This window comes from Gracilinanus agilis, chromosome 6 (genome assembly GCF_016433145.1).
Source record: "Gracilinanus agilis isolate LMUSP501 chromosome 6, AgileGrace, whole genome shotgun sequence".
Lineage (NCBI taxonomy): Eukaryota > Metazoa > Chordata > Mammalia > Didelphimorphia > Didelphidae > Gracilinanus > Gracilinanus agilis.
Genome location: NC_058135.1, coordinates 259974070 through 259998404, shown reverse-complemented (window position 1 = coordinate 259998404; position 24335 = coordinate 259974070).

The window sequence follows — 24335 nt, the reverse complement described above, 5'->3', positions numbered from 1 at the left end:
ATATATTAGACTATAAAGAACAAAAAAGGTGCTAATCTGCACTGGTTGATGGTGTTTCATGCCCTAGAATTTCCCTCTACCAGTAAAATTGCAGGGCCTGTCTGTCACTGTCCCTTATCATATCTACATTCGAATGATCCCTCTGGATGTCAATTCCTTTTTCCCTACTAAAATTATTGGGTGTCAAGTGATCCCAAAACAAGCTTTTATTGAACACCTACTTATATGCCAGCTGCTATAGTGGGTGCTGAGGATACAAACATAAAATGAAATAGCACGTGTTCTCCAAGGAGCTAGCATTCCCCTTGGGGAATTCAACATGGAATGTACCTAGATAAATAAATAAAGGACATATGTAAAATCAGTACAAAGTGATTTTTGTTTAGTCTAGGGAAATCGGGAAGATGTGTTGTTGTTTGAGCTTAACCTAGAAGAGACTCAGGGCTCAAAAAGACAGAGATGGAGAGAGAAGATAGATGAAACATGGCACATATGGGGAGGGGAAAAGGTGAGGGGGCAATCACCAATTTGGTTGGAACCAGAGTGGGTGAGAGGATGACGGGGGGCATAAATGTAGAGGAGGAAGGCACCTCTGGAGACAAATAATCCAACTTCTTTTTATGGATCAAGAAAGTGAGGTCCAAAGAAATTAAGTATTTTACCCAGGGAGTAGAGATTAGAGGTTGAACCGAGGTCTTTTGAATCTAGAATTCAGTGTTCATGCTACTGTATTTCCCTGGCTCCTAAAGGAATATTTTGTATTTGGTCTGGGAACATAAATGGGAGCCAGATTGTGACCTCCACAAATAATTACTTATATTTATTTATTTGCTCTCATAGTTGTTCAGTCATGTTCTGCTCTCCATGACCCCATTTGAGATTTTCTTGACAGATACTGGAGTGATTTGTCATGTCCTTCTCCAGCCCATCTTACAGATGAGAAACCCAGGGCAAACAGGGGTAAATGATTTGTCCAGGGTTACACGGCTGGTACATGTCTAAGGTTGGATCTGAACTCATAAAGATGAATATTCCTGATTCCTAGCCTACTGCTCTATGCCACCTAACTGCTCTGATTCATTCTCATATTATGTGTGTGATATTGGGCAAGTTGGATAACCTCTGTGGGCCTCAGTTTCCTTATTTTTTTAAACCCTTATCTTCCATTTTAAGAATTAATACTGTGTTCTAAATTGGTTCTAAGGCAGAAGAGTGGTAAGGGCTAGGCAATGGCGGTCAAGTGACTCGCCCAGGGTCACACAGCTAGGAAGTGTCTGAGGCAAGATTCGAACCCAGGACCTCTTGCCTCCGGGCCTGGCTCTCAATCCACTGAGCCACCCAGCTGCCCCCAGTTTCCACATTTTAAAAAAAGAAGGATTCGGATTACATGGTCTCTGAGGTCCCTTCCACCTATAGGGCCAAAATTCAATGATCCCACCATTAAATCCTCTGATAGACTGAAAGCACCTCGAGGGCATTTGTAATTTTTCCTTTGGGGTTTTCTATCACTAATAGTAAGTGCTTGCTGAGACTGTTGAGTTTTCTAAAGAATCAGTCCTACCATCAGATGGAGAAATCCCACTGAAATATGATTTCCAATTCATGGATATGCAAAGGGAAATAACTCCTTGGAGTGCCTCTTCAGCAGGTGTAGACTCACTGGTGCCATATTCTTTTTGGTGTATGCTTAAATGTGATTCCTTTGGCACTAACTCCCCTCTCCCCTCTTTATAATTGGTTTCAAGGTCCCTGAAGTAACACTGTTAGAGAGTCAACATGGCATTGCAAAAATCAATCTAGATGCTTATCAGAGTACCTGGCACATAAGACAGTCAAAATAAGTATTTATCAATTGACTATTTTTAAAATTTTTTAATTGATTAATTAAGAAAATTTTCCCGTGGTTACATGTTCTTTCCCTTCAGCCTCCCATAGTCAACAAACAATTCCACTGGGTTTTACATGTGTCATTGATCAAGACCTATTTCCTTATTATTGATATTTGCAAAAGAGTGATTGTTTAGAGTCTACATCCCCAATCACATCCCCATCAACCCATGTGTTAAAGCAATTGTTTTTCTTCTGTGTTTCCGCTCCCACGGTTCTTTCTCTGGATGTGGATAGCGTTCTTTCTCATAATTCCCTCAGAATTGTCCTGGATCATTGCATTGCTGCTAGTAGAGAAGTCTATTACGTGATTATGCCACAGTGTATTTGTCTCTATGTATATGGTTCTCCTGGTTCTGCTCCTTTCACTCTGCATTATTGATTGACTATTGACTGGACCTGGAGCCAAATCCTGGAATTAAACCCTTCCTGTAATACTTCTTAGTTATGTGACCTCACATAAGACACAACCACTCTGAACCTCAGAGTTCTCTTCTGCAAAATAGGGTTAATGATGCCCATCACAATGACCACTACAAGGGGTTTTTGTGAGGGTCAGATGAGCTCCTGTAGGTAAGGTGCTTTGCCCATTGGAAAGTGCCCTAGACATGTCAGTTATTGTTACTGTTAAGTGGGCCATCCTTGTGCATGAAGATAACTGTTTCATGGAAGATTTTTTTCCTCCCCATTCCACTTCTTTGTGTGATTAATTCCACCTCAAAGCCCTGTTAATCCTATATGTCAGACATCTCGGGCTCTTGATTTAGAAGGGCTTTATGTCATAAATTCAGTATTACAAGTTCACCACCAGATTAAGGAGAGGCAAATGAATAGTAAAGGAAACAGAGCCTTAAAATGGCAATGCGTACATGTGTGCTTGCATTCCCAAAATGAACCCAACGTGAAATAATGGCATTTTCATTTCTCGGCAGAGGAGATGAATACAGTAAGCTGTCTGAGGGAAGAAGCACGATATAATAATAATGACACACTTTGAAAATGTGCAAAGTGTGGTGTGTACATTATCTCACATAATCCGTAACAAGGATATTATTTTTGACATTTTACAAATGGGAAAATTGAGGTGGAAAGAGGTCGTGCTTTGGATTCCAGATTTAGGGAGGAGAGGGAACGCCTTAATTTTATAATATAAAATTGTGGCAGAGTACGTAGAGAGTCGGGCTTGAAGCCCAAGGAACTGGGTTCAAGTGTCTTTTCTAATACATACTGGCTGGGCAACATTAGACAAAGAACTTCTCCGTTTTGGTTTCATCATCTGTGAAATGGGGATATTCCTAGGATCTGTCTCACAGGGATATTGTGAAGAACAAGTGAGATAAAATATGCTTTGCAAACCTCAACGATTTACATAAATGCTATTATTGTGATAGTCAGATGCTCGATCAGAGACAAAGTCAGGAAAATGAAACCGTCTCTCTTAACTCTGACTGCCTTTTTTTAACCAACAAACAGAACTCGCCTCCATAGACATACAGGTAACGTGCAGACTTTAATAAGAACACTGGAGAAAACCATCTGGAAGGTAAATAGATTTAAATTTTTAATCTGACATTATTGGAACATTTTCCCCACACGGTGAAAAGCCCGTTTCAATAATTTAAGTTGTTTTTCTCAAGGCTCCTCAGAGCCTCTGTCTTTTAAACACCTCTTCTTTTCATGAGGGTTTCTTGGTGTTTGATTGATTTTAATTTTTTAAAAGCATAATTTCAGATAATGCTTGATTGCCTCATCGGCATCTCAGCAATTCATTTTCTCGGGGGCTGGTTTTTGTAGAGCCTCCAGTGTGTCGGCACAAAGAGTTATTGCTGCTGCAGAAGTGGAAAGAGGGATAGAACAAAGAATCTTGGGAGGGTTTTTTTTTTGAGTTAGTTGACTTGGATTCAGATTCTGACCCTCTTGCTTGTTAACTGTGGGTCTTTGGACCAGGAGGAGAAAAATTACTAGTTAATCTCAAGAAAACAGATTTAGAAAGTCAATAACCAGAAGTAAAAGAAGAGCTGCCTCTTTGCATATGCTGGAACATGATATAGTTGAAGAGGATACTGGAATGGGAGTCATAAGCCTTGATATCCAGTCCTGGCTCTACCCCTGACAAACTAGATGGTCTTGGGCTAATCATCTCTGTATCTTAACACGATTTGCTCATCTGTAAAGTGGGGACAATAATATTCATGCTGCCTGCCTTCCAGAACTGTTGTTATTATTAATAATAATGGATCTTGGGGGCAGCTGGGTAGTTCAGTGGATTGAGAATCAGGTCTAGAGAAGGAAGGTCCTAGGTTCAAATCTGGCCTCAGACACTTCCCAGCTGTGTGACCTTGGGCAAGTCACTTGACCCCCATTGCCCATCCTTACCATTCTTCTGTCTTGGAGCCAATACACAGAAGTTAAGGGTTTAAAAAAAATAATGGATCTTCATGGTTAGAAAGCACTTTTTTCACAACAATCCCATGAGGTACTAGTTACTTAAATTTTTTTTTTTTTTAGGTATTGGATACTTAAGTCCATTATTTTCAGATGAGGAAACTGAGGCTCATATAGTCAAGAGGCTTGACCAGATTCATACACAGGAGGAAAGGTCATATGATTCCAGTTTCAAGATTGTTTCTACTATACCAAATTGCCTTTTTTTTTTGTCAGGAGGTCAGGAGGATCAAATGATATATATATATATATATAAAACTAATCAGAAATCATTATAAAGTGTGAGATATTACTGCTTCTATTAGTATTATTATTATTCAAAGAGAGAGGCAATAAGGCATAACCAAATTTATATGAATGCTTTTCTGTCTGGGGAAGAAGGTGGGATAAGGTTGGGAATAATTTAAAAATTAATTCAAATGCTTACAGAATACAAAATGTAAATGAAAACCTTGAAAAAGGAATCCTTAGTCCAGATTGTCCTCTATGGGAAAGAAATCTCTTATTGTTCCTTTGAGTAACACGCCAAATTTACTGTCAATCAGCGAGTCGATAATGCTCTCCTAAGCTCACATGGTCAAGTCCCACTGTGGGATTTAATGTTCCTGAGACCAGAGCAATGAGACTGTAAAAAGAAATAGGTAAATAGAAGACAAAATCAAATAATGAGATGAAACCAGGTAATCCCGGAAAGACTGTGTGCCCGTTTTGTTTAAAAACTTTTTTGGATGTAGCATAATTATTATGATTTTGAGAATGTATTGGAGGGAAGGGGAGAATCTTTTGCTTGCTTTTGGGTTCCTATGGATCCCTTATGGGTTGGTTGTTTTTTTTTTTTTCATTCCTTCTCCGAGCTAGCATAAAGCTAACATAACATATATCTTTAGTATATTTAGTATATGTATTTAATATATATGTAGATAGATAGATACACATGTATGTACATATGTTATATGGATATGGATATAGAGATACATATAGACAGAGACAGAGACAGAGATACAGAGAGAAACAGAGAGAGTGAGAGAGAGAGAAAGAGAGAGAGACAGAGACAGAGATACAGAGAGAGACAGAGACAGAGACAGAGATACAGAGAGAGAGAGACAGAGATACAGAGAGAGAGAGAGACAGACAGAGACAGAGACAGAGACAGAGACAGAGACAGAAATACAGAGAGAGACAGAGAATCTAAGTGATTGCATAGAATCTGAAGACCCTTCCCCCCTAAAGGCTTAGACACGAACTATGTCTCCCAGGAAAGATCTTAGATGGGTGAGAACAAAATGAACCAAATTTTGAGATTCCCAAGGGAAATCCTAGATAGATCAATGAGTAAAATAATATATTTTCTAAACCTTTACCTTCTGCCTTAGAATCAATACTGTGTAATACTGAGTGGTAAGAGTGGTAAGAGCTAGCCCAGTGATTCCCAAAGTGGGCGCTATCGCCCCCTGGTGGGTGCTGCAGTGATCCAGGAGGCAGGGATGACCATAGGTGCATTTATCTTTCCTATTAATTGCTATTAAAATAAAAAAATTAATTTCCAGGGGGCTAAGTAATATTTTTTTCTGGAAAGAGGGCAGTAGGCCAAAAATGTTTGGGAACCACTGGGCTAGGCAATGGGGGTTAAGTGACTTGCCCAGGGTCACACAGCTAGGAAATGTCTTGAGGTCAGATTTGAACTTAGGACCTCCCATCTCTAGACCTGGCTCTCAATCCACTGAGCCACCCAACTCCCCCCCCCCCAAAGAATAATTTTTTATGAATTCCGTCTTTGTAATCTTTGGCATGCATAGAATGTGGGCTCAGTGTGCTGATTCAGCTTAAAGGATCATTCCCATTGGTCTTTTTCTGGAGGTGTGAACCCAGAGCTTTCCAAACTCTACCACTTGGTTTACACAGTTATTCCTGTTTCTTGGGTCACAGTATTTGTACAGACTTTTTTCTCCTCCTTAGTAATGAGCTGCTTGAGGGGAGGGAGTGCTGTCTAATTTATCAGGGACCACTAGCCTCTAGCACAGTGAGACAAATGGAATGAGCTCCAGATTTGGAGTCAAGACCTAGGTTCAGATATTTTCTCAGATGCTGTGTGACCCTGGGCAATCCACTTAACTGCTTCACCTCAGTTTTCCCATTTGTAGAATGGGGATAAAAAAATAGCGACTACTTTCCAGGGTCGTTGCAAGTATCCAAATGGAATAATATACATGAAGGCACTTTGCCATTCTTAAAGAATCATATGAATTAACTATTAATGCTATTATTGGTATAGCCTAGAGCTGGTACAAGGACGATATTTCATATATTCTAACATGTTATATACATGTGAGTTGTGACTGTGAATTTGAGGTCTACTATTAAAGAGAGGGAAGGAATAATCCTTATTGCTCTTCTGCCTTACAAATGATACACAGTATTGATTCTAAGAGAGAAGGTAAGGGTTTAAAATAAAATAAAATAAATGACTTCTAGGCACTAGTTGAAATTTGTCCCAAGGCTAATCCTAGAAGGAATAGCTAAAATTAAGACTGAATTTCCATTGTCTACCTCAGAATCATGTCATTAATCAATCAATCATTTAATCAATATTTGCTGAGCCTTTTCTCTGTTCAAGGCACTTTATACAAATGCAAAGAATGAAACAATCCCTATTCAAAAAGAGCCTACATTCTAATGGGGAAAACAGCAATAATGCCTCTTTGATATTGATTTTTTGATGTAGAATTTTAATGTGTATACCAGTGATTCCCAAAGTGGGCGCACCGCCCCCTAGTGGGTGCTGCAGTGATCCAGGGAGGCAGTGATGGCCACAAGTGCATTTCTCTTTCCTATTAATTGCTATTAAAATTTTAAAAAATGAATTTCCAGGGGGCAAAGTAATATTTTTTCTGGAAAGGGGGCAGCAGGCCAAAAAAGTTCGGGAACCACTGGTGTATGCAAAGAACTTTACAAATATTCTGTCATTTTATCCTCACAACAACCCCGGGAGGTAGGTGTTATCTTTTTTTCTGCATTTTATGGAGAAGAAACTGAGGCAGACAGAGGTTAAGTGATTTGCCTCAGATCACACAGCATTTGACTCAGATTTGAACCTGAGCCTTTTTTTCTATAAATCCAAGATTGCATACAGATACATGTACACATATGTGCACATAAATATAAAGAGAAAACTACAGATATATGCATGTAGATGAATAAAGAGTAGTTGAGGAGAGAGGACAATAGCTGTTGAGGGGATCAGGAAAGGCTGTGTAGAGAAGAATATTTAGAGTAGAAGCTCAGATTTAGAGCTGTGGGGGAATCCTCATTTCCAGTTTGCCCCTCTTCACATTCTAAACCTCTACAACATATATTTCATAGTTCTGAAATCCTTACTCCCATCACTATGGCATGGAGAAGAAGGTCCAGCCCCTTGTGCTGCAAATGTCTGGCAATGGGAGTCTAATGGCCCATTTCCTCAAATCTGATGCTAATGTGGCCAAAACTGAATCCTGATTCCTGTTTAAGCAAGCGTTGGGGTAGGGGAAAAGCTGTAACTTTTGTTCATCTGGTGATTTTGCAAATCCCAGTGGATAGGCAGTCTCTGGTCAAGAGAAGTCGATTTGGAGTCAGAAGACATGGATTTTAATCTTGCTTCTTTTTCTTACTAGTTTATGACATTGAGCATATCATATAGCTCCAACCTTATCGACTAGCTTTTACATAGTTCTTTAAGGTTTGCAAAGCACTTTTAAGTATGTTAACTCATTTGATTCTCCCAATGACTCTGTGAGGTGGTTATTGTTATATCCATTTTACAGATGAAAAGACTGAGGCTGAGAGAGAGATTTAGATGATTTGCCCTGGGTCCCATAGCAAAGGAAGTATATGAATTAGAATTTGAACTCAGGTCTTCTCAACTCCAAGTCTAACACTATCTACTGTACCACCTTTGGGAATTATTTTCATTTGTAAAATGAATTCTTTGGCTAGATGATCTCCAAGTGCCACTGAGGTTTCTAAATCCCATGAGATTATAGAGGTCAATTAAAATGATCACAATGGAAAAAAAAATGAATTTTCTCTAGTGTTTTGTTTGTTTGTTTTGGTTTCTTCCCAGGAACAAACATGTAATAGTTAAGACTAATTCTTCTCACCAATGGGATAGACTAGGGGCATATGATGCTTCTATTCCCAATACCACTTGCTTTTCAAGTTGGGAGGATGATAAATGAAGGGAATAAATAAAGACAGATAGGTTTAGAAACTAGAGAGATAGGACTAAACAAAGGTCTTGATAGTCCTTTGGAATATAACTATTTAAAGGCAGGAAATTGGGGAAAATTTTTTATGTTTATCTTATAAAGACCTCATTTTTAAATATATAAGGAGTTGAGCCAATTTTATAAAAATAAGAGCCATTTCCCAATTGATAAATGGGCAAAGGATATTAACAGGCAGTTTTCAGGAGAAAAAAAATCAAATCTATCTATAGTCATATAAAAAAAAAGCTCTAAATTACTATTGACTAGAGAAGTATAAGTTAAAACACGTCTGAGATACCACCTCATACTTATCATTATGTCTAACCTGATAGAAAAGGAAAATAGCAAATGTTAGAAGGGATGTGGGAAAATTGGGATACTAATATACTGTTGGTGGAGTTGTTGAACTTATAAGTTCTTATGAACTTATCCAACCATTCTGGAGAAAAATTTGGAATTATGCCCAAAGGGCTATAAGATCATACATACTCTTTGACCCATAAATACCACTACTGTATTCCAAAAAGATCAAAGGAAAAGCAAAAGGATCTCTATATACAAAAATATTTTTAGCAGATCTTTTTGTGGTGTCAAAGAAATGGAAACTGAGGAGCTGCCCATCATTTGGGAATGACTAAACAAGTTATGGTATATGATTTTAGTGTGCCATAAGAAACGATGAGCAGGATGGTTTCAGAAAAGCCTGGAAAGATGTACATGAACTGATGCAAAGTGAAGTGATCAGAACCAGGAGAGGATTGTACACAATAATAGCATTATTCTAAGGAAGATCAGCTATGAAAAACTTGTCTATTCTGATGAAGATACTGGTTCAAAACAATTCCAAAGGATTCATGATGAGAAATGCTATCTATTTCTAGAGAGAGAACTGATGAGTATAGATTGAAGCGTATTTTTAAAAATTTCTTTATTTTCTTGCTCTTTTGGCAACGTGGTTAACAGGAAATATGTTTTACATGACTCCACATATATAATGCTTTTTCTTATTGGGTAGGGAAGGAAGGGAGGGATAGAACTTGGGATGAACAAATAAAAAATTAATCAAAAAAGAAAAGCACAACTATTTAAATCTCCTAAGGTTTGGAACTAAAATGGACCTTGTCTAATCTTAAACTGTACTTTTATAGATAAGGAAACTGAAATTCAGAAAGGCCACAAGATCATAGATTTTTAAATGAAAGTAACATCTGAGGCCATCTAGCTCAACCTACTGATTTAAAAAATAAATTTAAACCCGGCTTCTCTGTTCCAGTTCCACATTGAAAAGAGAAACAAAACCCTTATACAAGACATATAGTTAGGCAAAACAAATTCCAACATTGTCCATGTTCAAAGCAAAAATGTTTCAATATGCTCTCTGAGTTCATGGTCTAGCTCTTTGTCAGGGTCATGAGTCCTCTGGAATTGAGTCAACTCCCTAATTTTAAAGATGAGAAAGTAGAGCCCCAGAGTGGTAATGACGTGTAACAGGTCAGACAAATAGTAAGTGAGAGAAGCAAAACCTGAATTCAGGTCCCCTGGCTCCAAAGCCAATTTTCTTTTCCTGGAAGCATGTTGGGATTTGAATCTGTATCCTCTGATTCCAAATCCAGCACTCCTCATGCTGTACCATCCAAATTAATCTTGTTGCAAGTTCTTTTATCCTTTAATTTTTTCCCTTATCCTCACTTTGTCTCAGTTGAATGAAAGAAAAGAGCAAAGAACTAAAAGGAATGAATCAGACAACTCAGGGATTTTTGAGTTAGGCTGGTGGGCAGAAAGAGAGAAAGAAGAAATATTAATATCATATAAAGAAGGGAGTTAGGACCTTGGAATTTTAGTATCAGTTCTGTCACTGAAATCACATTGGATAATCCACTTCCTTCTCATCTGTCAAAGGAGAAATTTGGACTAGATGACCCCCCCAGTGTCTACTTTTTTCTTTCTTAAAATTAAAATTTATTTGTTTGTTATATTAAAATACCCAGTTAACTTCTTCCTCCTTTCCCCCATTAGAGAAGGCATCATTTGACAAAAAGATATATGGGCATATAAAAAAACTATGCCTTACTTATTTCTATTTATTAGTCCTTTCTCTAGAGGTGAACATAGAAATTATTCTTCAAACAATATTTCTCTTGCTGTATATAATGTGCTCTTGGGTCTGCTTGTTTCACTCTTCATAATTTCATGCAAGCTTTTCCATGTTTTTCTTAAATTAACCTATTCATCATTTCTTAGAGTACAGTAATATTCTATCACGATCAGATGCCACAATTTGTTTAACCATTCTCCAATGGATGGGCATCCCTTCAGTTTCCAGTTCTTTGCCACCACAAAGAGAGACTACAAATATATTATTTAAAACTTTTAAGTAATATTTAATTTCCCCCTAATACACATAAGAACAATTTTTAACATTCACTTTTTATTTATTATTATTGTTATTTTTAAAACCCCTTATCTTCCATCTTAGTATCAATACTGTGCATTAGTTCTAAGTCAGAATAGCAGTAAGGGCTAGGCAATGAGGGTTAAGTGACTTGCCCAGGGTCACACAGCTAGGAAGTGTCTGAGGCCAGATTTGAATCTAGAACTTTCCATTTCTGAGCCTGGCTCTCTATCCACTGAATCACCTACCTGCCCTTTCTAATGTCATTTTCATAAAGAAAAGATGAAACTGTCTTTTATTTTTTAATTAAATTTATTCATTTAATTCATTTAGAATATTTTTCTCATGGTTACATGATTTATGTTTTTTCCATCCCCTTTTCCCACTCCCCTCCCAAAGCACACATGCAATTCCATTGGGTTTTACATATATCATTGATCAAGACCTATTTCCATATTATTAATATTTGCACTAGGGTGTTTAGAATCTACATCCCCAATCATATCCCCTTTGACCCATATGATCAAGAAGTTGTTTTTCTTCTGCTTTTCTGCTCCCACAGTTCTTCCTCTGGATGTGGATGATGTTCTTTCTCATAAGTCCCTCAGAATTGTCCTGGATTACTCCATTGCTGCTAGTAGAGAAGTCCATTATATTCGATTGTACCACAGAGTATCAGGCTCTGTGTACATTGTTCTCCTGGCTCTACTCCTTTCACTCTGCATCAGTTCCTGGAGGTCTTTCCAGTTCACATGGAATTCCTCCAGTTCATTATTCCTTTGAGCACAATAGTATTCCATCACCAACAGATACCACAATGTGTTCAGCCATTCCTCAAAAGAAAGGCATTCTCTCGTTTTCCGTTTTTTTGCCACCACAAAGAGAGCTGAACATGTCTTTTAGGATAAGAGGTACAGGATGGGGTGGTCAGTGAAGCCCACTTCCATAAGAATGAGGACTATAAAGGAGGGAGGGAGGGGAAAAGGAGAATTTTCCTGCCTTTTTCTGGAGATATGATTCTGTCTCTGAGAGGTTAGTCAATTTGATCATAGTTCTATTGCTGTAAAATGTGTCTTTTAACAATTTCAATAGGAAGAATTGCTAATAATTGCTTAGTATGAAATATTAATATATATAGAAGCATGACTGAATATGCTATATGCAATCTAATGAAAGCATAATTGAGGTGTTAGGGTGGCGTGATAGGAGCAATTTCTACTTTGGACATGAATTCCCAGCTTCTATTGCCTCCCCCTAATTATTATGTATAGATTTTGCTTATATTATTTATGTATGCATTCTCTTTCCTGATAGAATTTTTTTAAACCCTTCCCTTTTGTTTTAGAATCAGTAATGTATATTGGTTCCATGGCAGAGGAGTGGTAAGGGGTTGACAATGGGGGTTAAGTGACTTGCCTAGGTTCACACAACTAAGAAGTGTTAGAGATCATATTTGAAGCCAGGACCACCCATCTCTAGACCTGGCTCTCAATCCACTGAGTCACCCGGCTACCCACAAAATTTAAATTTCTTGAGGGCAGTCAGTTTTATTAAATTTTTTATTTATTTTTATATTATTTATCTAGCAAACATCCATTTAATTAGTTAATTGTTATTAATTATTAATTATTATTAATTAAATATTTATTAAGCACCTACTACGTGCCATTCACTCTGAGAAGAAAAGTAAAAAATAGCAAATAAGAAAAAAGTCCAGAAAAACTCATAGTCTAATGGGTCAGGCCACAATTTACATGCTAACAAATATATATAAGCAAGCTACATACAGGATAAACTAGAAATCATTTCAGAGGGAAGGCACTAAGATTTGGGAGGACAGGAAAAAGCTTCTTGCAGAAAGTAGGACGTTTTTTTCCCTGAGACTTGAAGGAAGCCATGTGGTAGAGAAATGGAAGAAAAATGGAGCCAAGAGCTGGAGTGACTTGTTTTGAGGAAGAGCCAGGAAACCAGTGTTGCTGGATCATAGAGGAGGTGGAGGAGAGAGAGTAATGCTTAAGGAGACTAGAAAGAGAGAAAGGAACTGGATGAGGAAGGGCTTTAAAAGCTAAGCAGAAAATTTGATTTGATTTGTACTCGATCCGGGAAGCAATAGGGAGCCACAGGAATTAACTGACTACAAGGGTAACATGATCAAATCTGTACTCTCAGAAGATGGATTTGACAGCTGAGTGAAGGACAGCCTGGGGCAGGGAGAGGCTTGGGAGAGGACCATTGATTTTTGTCTTTGTAGCTTCTGAGCTTGACATAGTGCCTGTCAAGTAGAGGGTGCTTAATAAATATTCATTGACTGGTGAAAAGAATATCCCATCTGGAGTCTAGAGGCTGGCGTCCATGGCTTCATCATTGACACTTGGGGATGATAATGCTGACATTCTATAGTGGGACAGCTGCATCCATGACTTCTGGAAAGTTAGACCCGGACAGTGTGAGCTCTGGCAGATTTTTCCTCTTCTCCGATTAGAAGAACCCTTTCCTGCCCTCAAGCCCAGCTCAGGAGCCACCTCCTAGATAGAGATCCCTCAAATATTAGCAATCCCTCCCTCTAGAAATGACTTTGGGCTGCTTTGCACATATTTTGTACTATATACATGCTGTAGTCTTGCTTTAGAATGTAAGCTCCTTGAGGGCAGGAACAGTTTTCATTTTCTTTTGTACCCTCAGTGCCTGGTATAATGTCACAACATGGTAGATCTTGACTGATTGTTTATTTATATGTCATTTTCCCTGATACAAGGGGATTTTATTTATTAAAAAAACCCATACCTTCTGTCTTCGAATCAATACCATGTTCCAAGACTGAACAAATGGTAAAGGGGTTAAGTGACTTGCCCAGGGTCACACAGCTAAGAAGCAGCTGAGACTAAATTTGAACCAGGAACTCCTGTCTCTAGGTAAGAAGAATTTATTGAATTAAATCTGCTTGCATTGAACTTGCAATCTGGAAAGTCTTCAAATGTAGCTCCTCCTGGGTGAGGGTGTTTTTTCTTTTCTGTTTGTTTTTAGGTATGTTTGAATCTGTGCTATATGAGAATTCCTAGTATGGACATTTCCTTCACAGTTGCAAAATAGCAACTCTATCATAACTTATAAACAAGAGAATATGAAAAAGAGTCTTGTTTGGGGTTGTTCAGTCATTTTTCAGTTCATGTCCAACTCTTCATGATCCTGTTTGGGATTTTTTTGGCAAAGATACTAGGATGGTTTTCTATTTTCTTCTTCAGTTCATTTTACAGATGAGGAAACTGAGGCAAATGAAGTGAAGCAACTTGTCCAGGGTCACACAGACAGCTAGTAAGTGTCTGAGCCTGGATTTGAACTGAAGAACATGAGCCTTCCTGACTTCAGGCCTGGCACTTTATCCACTGAGCTACCTCACTGCCTTCTTAAGGACTACAAAGGATCCTGTGCCAGAGACAGCTCTTCCAAGGTCTTCTATCGACACTCTAGTATAGTGATTCTTTTTTTTTGTTTTTTAAACCCTAATATCTTTTATATATATACTTCTATATACATTTTTTTTTATTTGTTATAGAGCTAGGCAATGGGGGTCAAGTGACTTGCCCAGGGTCACACAGCTAGGAAGCGTCTGATGCCAGATTCGAACCTAGGACCTCCTGTCTCTAGGCCTGGCTCTCAATCCATTGAGCCATCCAGCTGCCCCCTAGTATAGTGATTTTTAACCTAGGGTCTGTGAACTTAAGAAAAAACTTTTTTTTTTTTGTGATTGAAATTCAATATAATTGATTTTCTTAATTTTATTTTAGGCAAGGGGCAGTGGATTGAGAATCAGGCCTGGAAAAAGGCAGTCCTGGATTCAAATTTGACCTCAGATACTTCCTAGCTGTGTCCCCTTGTGCACTGAATCACCTAACTGTCTTCTGTGTCTTACTCATCTTATTTCCCTTTAGTGCCTTGCAAGAAGCAGTCATTTAAAAACACTGGATTAATTCTCTCAAGATTACCCCCTCCCTGGGGGTCTCTAGGCAATGGCTGGTTGACAACTTGTCGAGAATGTTATAGAGAATATTGTCCTTGTTCAAGATCAAATTAGCTTAGTGAATAAAGAGCCAGGCCTAAAGATGAAAGATCCTGGGTTCAAATCTGTCCTCAGGTACTTCCTAGCTTTGCAACTCCGGGCAAGTCACTTAACCCCCATTGCCCAGCCCTTGCTGCTTTTCTGCCTTGGAACCAATACACAGTATTGGTAAGGGTTAAGGAAAAAAAAAAGATCAGGTTGGACAAGGCAGCCTTCAGGATTTCCTCTAGCTTTGTGTATTTCTTATCTGTTCCCTTACATAATTGCTTCATCTCTTAGGGCTGTCTTGCTGTACTCTGTTTTAGGGGTCCTCTATTTATCTCCCCCCAAAAATTGTTAGAGTCTTTGAATACAGAATATGGGGATGGGTGCAATAAGATGGGATTTTTTTTCTTGCTTTAAGAAAAAATGAGAGGCAGCTACGTGGTTCAGTGGATAGAGAGCCAGTGTACAGATGGGGGTCCAGGGCTGGTCTCAGATTCCTAGATGTATGATTCTGGATAAGTCACTTAACCTTTATTGCCTCGCCTTTACTGCTCTTGTGTCTTGGAACCAATACACAGTATTGATTCTAACAGGTAAGGTAAGGGTTAAAAAGTATTTTATTTGGGACATTATTCTGAAAGACACTTTCACTACTCAATCTCAGCAGCTTTCTCACGCTGGAAGATCCTTCTATCTTTGTTGTTGCTTCCTTCTGAAACCTCCATTTTTAAAGGAAGTGTCCAACCATATTCATAATTTTATTTCTGTCTGGGATCCCTTCCTATATAGCTTTATTTCTTTACCATGTTCTAATATGGTCAAGCATATCCTTTCCCCCTCCAACTTTTTCCAGCTTCTTTTTCTCATATGTCCCTCAGGGTTGTCCTGGATCTTGCATTGCTACAGGAAAGAACACTATCCACATCCAGAGAAAGAACTGTGGGAGTAGAAATGCAGAAGAAAACATATGACTTATCACTTGCTTATATGGGTATAGGATTTGGGGTTTGGGTATTAAAAGATTGCTCTATTGCAAAAATGAATAATCTGGAAATAGGATATGAGTGATAATATATATATATATATTTATATATGAGTGCAAGGATTATCATTATTTTGCTTGTGTTTGTATTCCTAGATCCTAGCATAGGGACTAGCTCAGTGATGGAAAACCTTTTAGAGACCACATGCAGTGCCCCACCCCCTGAGACCATGTGCCCTGCCATGCCCTCAACAGATGGAGTGCCACACGCACCCCCTCTTTACCCCATACAGGAGAGGGAGAAAGCACTCCCAGTGGGCTTCTGGGCAGAGGGGTGGGTGAAGTGAGGAATATGCTGGGGGTGGTGTGGAGGGGGAAGTGGAGTGGCCCAAACACTCCCCTTCCCTCCAGCTCTGCTGCCTATCAGCCACTCCCCTTACCCCCTGTGCACTCCCATTGGATTGCTTGGCAGAGAGATGGGTGATCTGAAAAATGTGTCAGGCATGATGGAGAGGGGGAAGCAAGCAGCTCTGCCCGAGTCCCTCTGCCTTTCTAGTAACAAACTGTGGCCTGGGACAATGGCACATGTGCCCACAGAGAGGGCTCTGCATGCCCTCTTTGACACCCGTGCCATAGGTTCACCATCACAGGACTGGCCCGTAGTAAGTTCTTAATAAATGATTGTTGACTTGAATACTTACATTAAAAAATATTATTCTGACAAAAGGTCCTTGGCTTTGTCAAACAAATCCATGACACCAAGATACTTAAGAAACCTGAATCTCCTCACTTATGCTACACTGTCATGAAAGCGTTGGATATTTAGTTGAATATTCATACAATCTTCAGTTCTGATCTGTTCAAATAGTTTTCCCGGAGATAAATTGGACCACTCTGTAATCTAAAGATTTGTTTGAGAGACAGTGCTTTGAGGAATAAACGCAGCTGGTAGATCCATGGGTGACCGCCTTGCCTCTGGACACTAATAATGAGAATCAAAATAAAGGGAGGTCTTAATCAACAATAATTTATTCCTGCATGTAGATGAGTAGAAATGTCTTTAAGCATGATTGCCACCCATGTACTATCACAAAAGCAACCCTTCTCCCATTTATCCCCAACACCTCCAAGCTATTTGGATAGCAGAACATCTCAGGGGATTAGAGATGTTAGGTAAGGACTTTCCTTTGCATTTGGAAGATGAAAGATCAAGTCTCTCCAGGGAGCAGGGGAAATGAGCAAGTAGAGAAAGAATATTTTCCTAGCGTATCTTTACTGAGTTAATGTTGTCTTTCTCACTTGGATTTTCCCAGGCATCATCTGCCTATTGGTGTCCTACTCTTAATATTATCAGGGAAAGAATTAAATGGATTTGTGCCTTTGACTCACATATGTTAGGATCCATTGGTTTCCTTTACTTCTGGCCCCTCAACATTGCTGTCAGAATTTACTAGATTTGAATCATTGGCTTAGAATTGTTAATGTAATGAGACATTTCCCCACATTTCTTAACACAGTGCCTATCACATAAAAGGAACTTTTAATAAACATTTATTGAGTGATTGATTGAAAGAATGTTGGATCTGGAATCTGGAGTCTTGAGTTCATGTCTTAACTTTGACACTTGGGGATGATAACACTGATATTCCATGGTGGTATCATGGCGTCCTTGACTTCTGGAAGGTTGGACCTAGAGAATGTGAGCTCTAACAGATTCTCTGTCTCCTCACCTGCCTTCAAAGCTAGCTCAGGGGCCACCATCCCCATCCCCCAAATTATTAACAATCTCATCCTCTTCAAGTGACTTTGTATTACTTTGCTTATACTTTCTACTATGTGCTATGTAAACATTGTATTCTTGCTTTAGAATGCAAACTCCTTGAGGGCAGGAACTGTTTTCCTTTTATCTTTTTATTTTCAGTGCTCAGCACTGTGTCAGAATATAATAGGTCCAGAAAGGAGAGAATGATTGGCAGTGTCAAAGGGAGTTTAATCTTCTGTTTATTAAGTCTTTTAGAATATTAGAATGGCAAGGCTGGAAGGGATCATAATAAATACAATATAGCTGAATCATAATAAATACAATATAGCTGAGAATTTCTTAACCTGGGATCTATAAACTTAATAAAAAAATTTTAAAATTGAAAAACTTTAATTAAATTGAACTAAAAATGTTTTTGAAGATTATATTTCAATATAAATGGCTTCCATTGTAATTCTACATATTGTATTTTATGTACTGAAAAGCACCATTTCTTTTTTTTTTAATTTTTAAACATTTTCCATGGTTATGTGATTCATTTTCTCTCCCTCCCCTGTTCTCTCCCCTGTCCTGGAACTGACAAGCAATTGCACTCATATATATATATATATATTATCACTCATATCCTCTCTCTCTCTCTCTATATATATATATACATGTATATATATGTATATATATATATATTATCACTCATATCCTATTTCCAGATTATTCATTTTTGGAATAGAGCACTCTTTTAATACCCAAACCCCAAATCCTATACCCATATAAGCAAGTGATAAGTCATATGTTTTCTTCTGCATTTCTACTCACACAGTTCTTTCTCTGGATGTGGATAGTGTTCTTTCTCATATGTCATTCAGGGTTGTCCTGGATCTTGCATTGCTACTAGTAGCAAAATCTCTTACATTTGATGATCCTACAACGTTTCAGTTTCTCTGTGTACTATTCTCTTGGTTCTGCTCATTTCACTCTGCATCAGTTCCTGGAGGGAAGGCCATTATTTCTTTTTTTTAATTTTAATTTTAATTTTGAATATTTTCCCATATTTACATGTTTCATGTTCTTTCCCTCTCCCCAAATCCCCTTAACCCCCCTTAGCTGATGTACAATTCCACTGGGTTTTACATGTATCATTGATTAAGCTCTAATTCCATATTATTTATAGTTGGGCTAGAGTTATCATTTAGTGTCTTCTTCCCCAACAATATCCGCATCAGCCCATGTGTTCAAGCAGTTGTTTTTCCTCTGTGTTTCTCCTCCCACAGTTGGAAGACCATCATTTCTAAGAAGAGATCCAAAGTTTTCTCCAGAGTGACCAACGGGTCTGTGATACCAAAAAAGTTAAGAACTCTGGGACTAATCCAACCACCTCATCCCAAAGATGAACAGACTCAGAAATAGGCACATCAAATACTTCTAAAGTCACATAATTCATTGGTGGCAGTGCCAGGACTAGAACCCAAGACTCCTGATTACCATTTCTATATATCTTTTTAACTACATACTCAGGGGCTCAGTGCAGATTCTCCCCAACTTGGAAATGTTCAATCTAGCTTAGGAGATGAGACATCAAGGTTCTAGTTCCAGTCTCTTCACCATTAGGGTTTTATGGAACTTAATATTTTTTCTCTTCATTTTCTGTAAAAAACACTACCATAAGAGTAATGAATGCTGGAGGGGATGTGGCAAAACTGGGGCATTAATGCATTGCTGGTGGAGCTGTGAATTGATCCAACCATTCTGGATGGCAATTTGGAACTATGCTCAAAGGGCCATAAAAGAATGCCTGCCCTTTGATCTAGCCATACCATTGTTGGGTTTGTACCCCAAAGAGATCATAGATAAACAAACTTGTACAAAAATATTTATAGCTGCCCTTTTTGGGGTGGCAAAAAACTGGAAAATAAGGGTATGCCCTTCAATTGGGGAATGGCTGAACAAATTGTGGTATATGCTGGTGATGGAATACTATTGTGCTCAAAGGAATAATAAACTGGAGGAATTCCATGTGAACTGGAAAGACCTCCAGGAATTGATGCAGAGCGAAAGGAGCAGAGCCAGAAGAACATTGTACACAGAGACTGATATACTATGGTAAAATCAAATGTAATGGGCTTCTGTACTAGCAGCGATGCAATGATTCAGGACAATTCTGAGGGATTTATGGAAAAGAACACTACCCACATTTGGAAACAGAAGAAAAACAACTACTTGAACACATGGGTTGAGGTGGACATGATTGGGGATATAGACTCGAAACTACCTCACCAATGCAATGATCAACAATTTGGAAATAGATCTTGATCAATGACACATGTTAAAACCAGTGGAAATGTGCATCAGCCATGGGGTGGGGAGCTCAGGGAGTGAAGGGGAAAGAGCATGAATTATGTAACCATGTTAACTTTTCTAAAAAATAAATATTAATAAATGTTTAAAAAAACACTACCATAGCTTCTCTGTAGGGCTTTGTACTATTTCCCCTTTTATGTAGATTTTAGGCCTTTCAAATGTTTGCTAACAGTTCTAAATATTTATCAGGTATTTGCAAAATGCTGCTAAAATTTCCCTTGCCTCCTTCCAATCATGCCTAGACTTTCCTTTCAGGCACCTATTTTTGAATCATAGCTCTAGAGCTGGAGGGGACCTTAAAGACCCATTTGTCCAGCTGCTCATTTTGTAGATGAGGCATCAGACACAGAAAAGTTAGTTAACTTACCCAAGGTCACCCAGGTTTTGAATGTAGAAACACTGCCAATGGGCTCTAATATCACAAAGGCAGTAGGGAAAATTGACTACAAGTTTTACAACCAAAAAAGGAGAGAATGCTGTGGGGGGAATCATAGCAACACATCACTGTGCGAATAGGCATTTTGATTTGACAATTCAAAGGATTCCATTCAATTCCACAAATGCTTTCTAGAGTCTACTATGTGTAAGGAACTGGGCATAATAATAATAATTCATACTTTAATAGTTCTTTAAACCTTATGGAATACTTGAACCACAAATGCAAAAAAAAGCAACTTTCCCATGGCTTTTCAAGTTACAGAGTAGCCAGAAAAGCTGTAATGTTAACTGTCTTGTTAGAAGTTACAAAAGATTCTATGTCCTATCTTTTAATGACTCCGAGAAGTTGCAGGAATATTATTATTCCTCTTTTACAGCTGGGGAAACTGAGGCTCATAAAGATGAAATGATGAACCAGTGTCACATAGCTAGTAAATGTCAATTGGGATTCAAAGACAGATATTTTGATACCAAGTCCAGTGTCTGTCTTATTAAGCTACTCAGACTTCATATTGACAGAGACAAGACATAGATCAGTGATTCCCAAGGAGGGTGCCACCACCCCCTGGTAGGTGTTGCAGCGATCCAGCGGGGCGGTGATGGCCACAGGTGCATTTATCTTTCCTATTAATTGTTATTAAAATTAAAAAAATAATTTCCAGGGGGCTAAGTAATATTTTTTCTGGAAAGGGGGTGGTAGGCCAAAAAAATTTGGGAATTACTGACATAGATCCTGCTTGCAAGTAGCCTATGATTGAATAGAAAAGAAGCTAAAGAGAAGCTAAAATCAGGAGGGACTCAAGTTAAGAGGTATGGGAAATTTGGAGAGGAAGAGATCACTTATACAATAGGAGGAATCAGGGATGACTTCATGGTTGTTGTTCAGTTGTTTTTCAGTTGAATCCAACTCTTTATGACCCCATTTGGGATTTTCTTGGCAAAGATACCAGACTAGTTTGCCCTTTCCTTCTCCAGCTTATTTTACAGATGAGGAAACTGAGGCAAATGTGGTTTAAGTGATTTGCCCAGGGTCCCAGAGCTAGGAATTGTCTGAGGTTTGATTTGAACTCAGGTCTTCTCAACTCCAGGCTGGGGGCTCCATCCATTGTGCCAGTTAGCTGCCCTAAAAGATATTGTTGCTCAGTCTTTTCAGTTGTGTCTGATTCTTCATGATCCTATTTGGGGTTTTCTTGGGCAGCTAGTGGTGAAGTGGGCAGAATGCTGGGCCAGGTGTCAAGGAGACTCATCTTCAAAAGTTCAAATCCATTCTCAGACATTCATTTTGTGTCCTTGGGCAAGTCACTTAATCCACTTGCCTCAGTTTCTTTGTCTGTGTAAAATGATTTGGAGAAGGAAATGTCAGCCCACTATGGTGTCTTTGTCAAGGCTTCACATCCTGCCATGGCAACTCATCTGGCCCTTGAAGAAAGGGAGAGACTTTAACAGGCAGAGATGGTGGAGGAGTTCATTTTAGGCATGGAAGATGGCATGAAGGCAGGATGAGAAAGAGGGATGGAGAGTGCTACAGTTTGGTGACAAGGTAGCCTATGTGAAGGTGAAAAGTCTGAAATATGATTGGAAAGGTCATTGGGACCAGATAGTAGATTGCTTCAAATGCAAGTATCAAGAATTTGTATTTGCCAATAGGGGAGCCATTTAAAGTTTTTGAGTAGAGAAGAGCAGAGTTTTGGGACAATTAGATGGGCAAGGGTGGTGAAGATAAATTGGAGAGGGTATGTATTGGAGGCAGGATGACCAGTTAGAAAACTCTTTCAAGGCTTCAGGTAAAAAAGTAACAGAGACCTGAACACACAGTAGGAGCATAAAATAAAAGAAAGGACATCTATGAGAGCTGTTACTAAGGTAACAGTTACTAAGCAACTGCTTAGACGTTGAGTGAGAGAAAATCAGAATTAAATATAATTTTAAGGTTACATAGCTGCTAGATGGAATAGTGGATAGAAGACTGGGCTGGGAATCAGGAAGACATCTTCTTGAGTTCAAATCTGATCTCAGACACTTATTAGCTGTGTGACCCTAGGTAAGTCACTTACTTCTGTTTGTCTCAGTTTCCTCATCTATAAAATGAACTGGAGAAGGAAATGGCAAACCATTCTAATACCTTTGCCAAGATAATCACAAATGGGGTCACACAGAGTCAGACATGACTGAACTGAACATTGAAATGACTGAACAGCAACAACTTTACTTGGTCAATACTAGGCAGAGTGGGGGGCAGCTGAGTAGCTCAGTGGATTGAGAGCCAGACCTAGAGATGGGAGGTCCTGGGTTCAAATTTGACCTCAGACACTTCCCAGCTGTGTGACCCTGGGCAAGTCACTTAACCTCCATTGTCTACCCTTACCACTCTTCTGCATTGGAGCCAATACACAGTATTGACTCCAAGATGGAAGGTGAGGGTTTAAAAAATACTAGGCAGAGTGACCAGAGCTTTGCCCAAGAGGACTGAAATTTGGAGAGGGCATTCTTCCTCATTTGAGGATCCTCTAGCTCAGTAGTTCAACATGAGGCTCCTCCTTTTCCCTTCCTCTGGAGCCAAGAGATTGATGGTTCCATTTTGTACTATCTGTCAATCCCAGAGCCCACGAGTCTATTTTTTTCATCTTGTACACATTAATGATGCATCCTAGGGTTGAGAGACTTAACTTTTATTCCCTTGTTGTCATACCTCCCCCTATTCCCTGCTTGCTCTTTTCCTCTTTTTATCTCCTTCCTGGGTTTGTAGTCAACTACTTTGTAAAGACATGAGATAGGCTCTGACTCTCAATCTCAGTCTCTCTCTCTCTCTCTCTCTCTCTCTCTCTCTCTCTCTCAACCGCTCTCTCTCTCTCTCTCTCTCTCTCTCTCTCTCAGATTACTTCCCCAACCATGAGTAGACTGTCATGAAAGTCGCTTATGGTACAATCCAATCATTCACTCCCTTTGCATTTATTAAGCATTTCTTCTGTTCCAGGTGTTATGTTTAGCTTTGGGTGAAATGAAGGTGAAGGTAGTCTCCTGCCGTAGGGTTTGGGAGGATGAGGAAAATTCATAAGTTGTGCTAGTGAATGTTAGAGCTGTAATAGGCCTGGTAAAGAAAAATCAGCAGCTTGTGATCCTCATGGGAAAGTGACATTGCATGTTCCACCGAAAGGAATTCTAAATCATGCCCAAACAAAAACTGCTAGAAAAGACTTGGAATCCAAAATGCAGAGATATTATTCAGAGACTATCTTTAATAACACTAGCTTTTCTTTTGAAGTGTTTGATGAAAATTGTTTACTCCTCTATGGAAAAAAAGGCGTGTTGGCCTCTGGCTTAGTTTGTAACTTCCTGGACTTGGCCTCCATGCCTTGGCTGCCTTCTCATCCTGAAACTTCCCTTAGCAGCTGGAGCCTTCTCATCCTGGTCCATCCTTCTGCTGTGGTTGACCCCTTCTCCCACTGGCAAGTTTTCCTCCATTTTGGAGAGGGATCCAGGCCAGTCAACTTTCATTCACTTCCTAGTTCTGCTTGAGATTTCCTGGACTTTGACTCTATCTACCCTGCAGCTTCTCTCAGAACCTGGGGTCTTCTTTCTCTGGAACATCTCTCCACCGTCCTGGGCTTCTTTGCCAATTGGTAGAGTTTTTCTGGGACTTCTATCTTGGAGAATAGCCCAGGCTAGCCATGCTTCATTGTCCTCCTAGTTTTGCTTATGATTCAGCAGACTTTGCTACCCCACTCCCCTAGTACCTTCTTCCTCCCTCATTTTATTTTTCTTCCTCCCTCCATCCCTTCCTTCCTTCC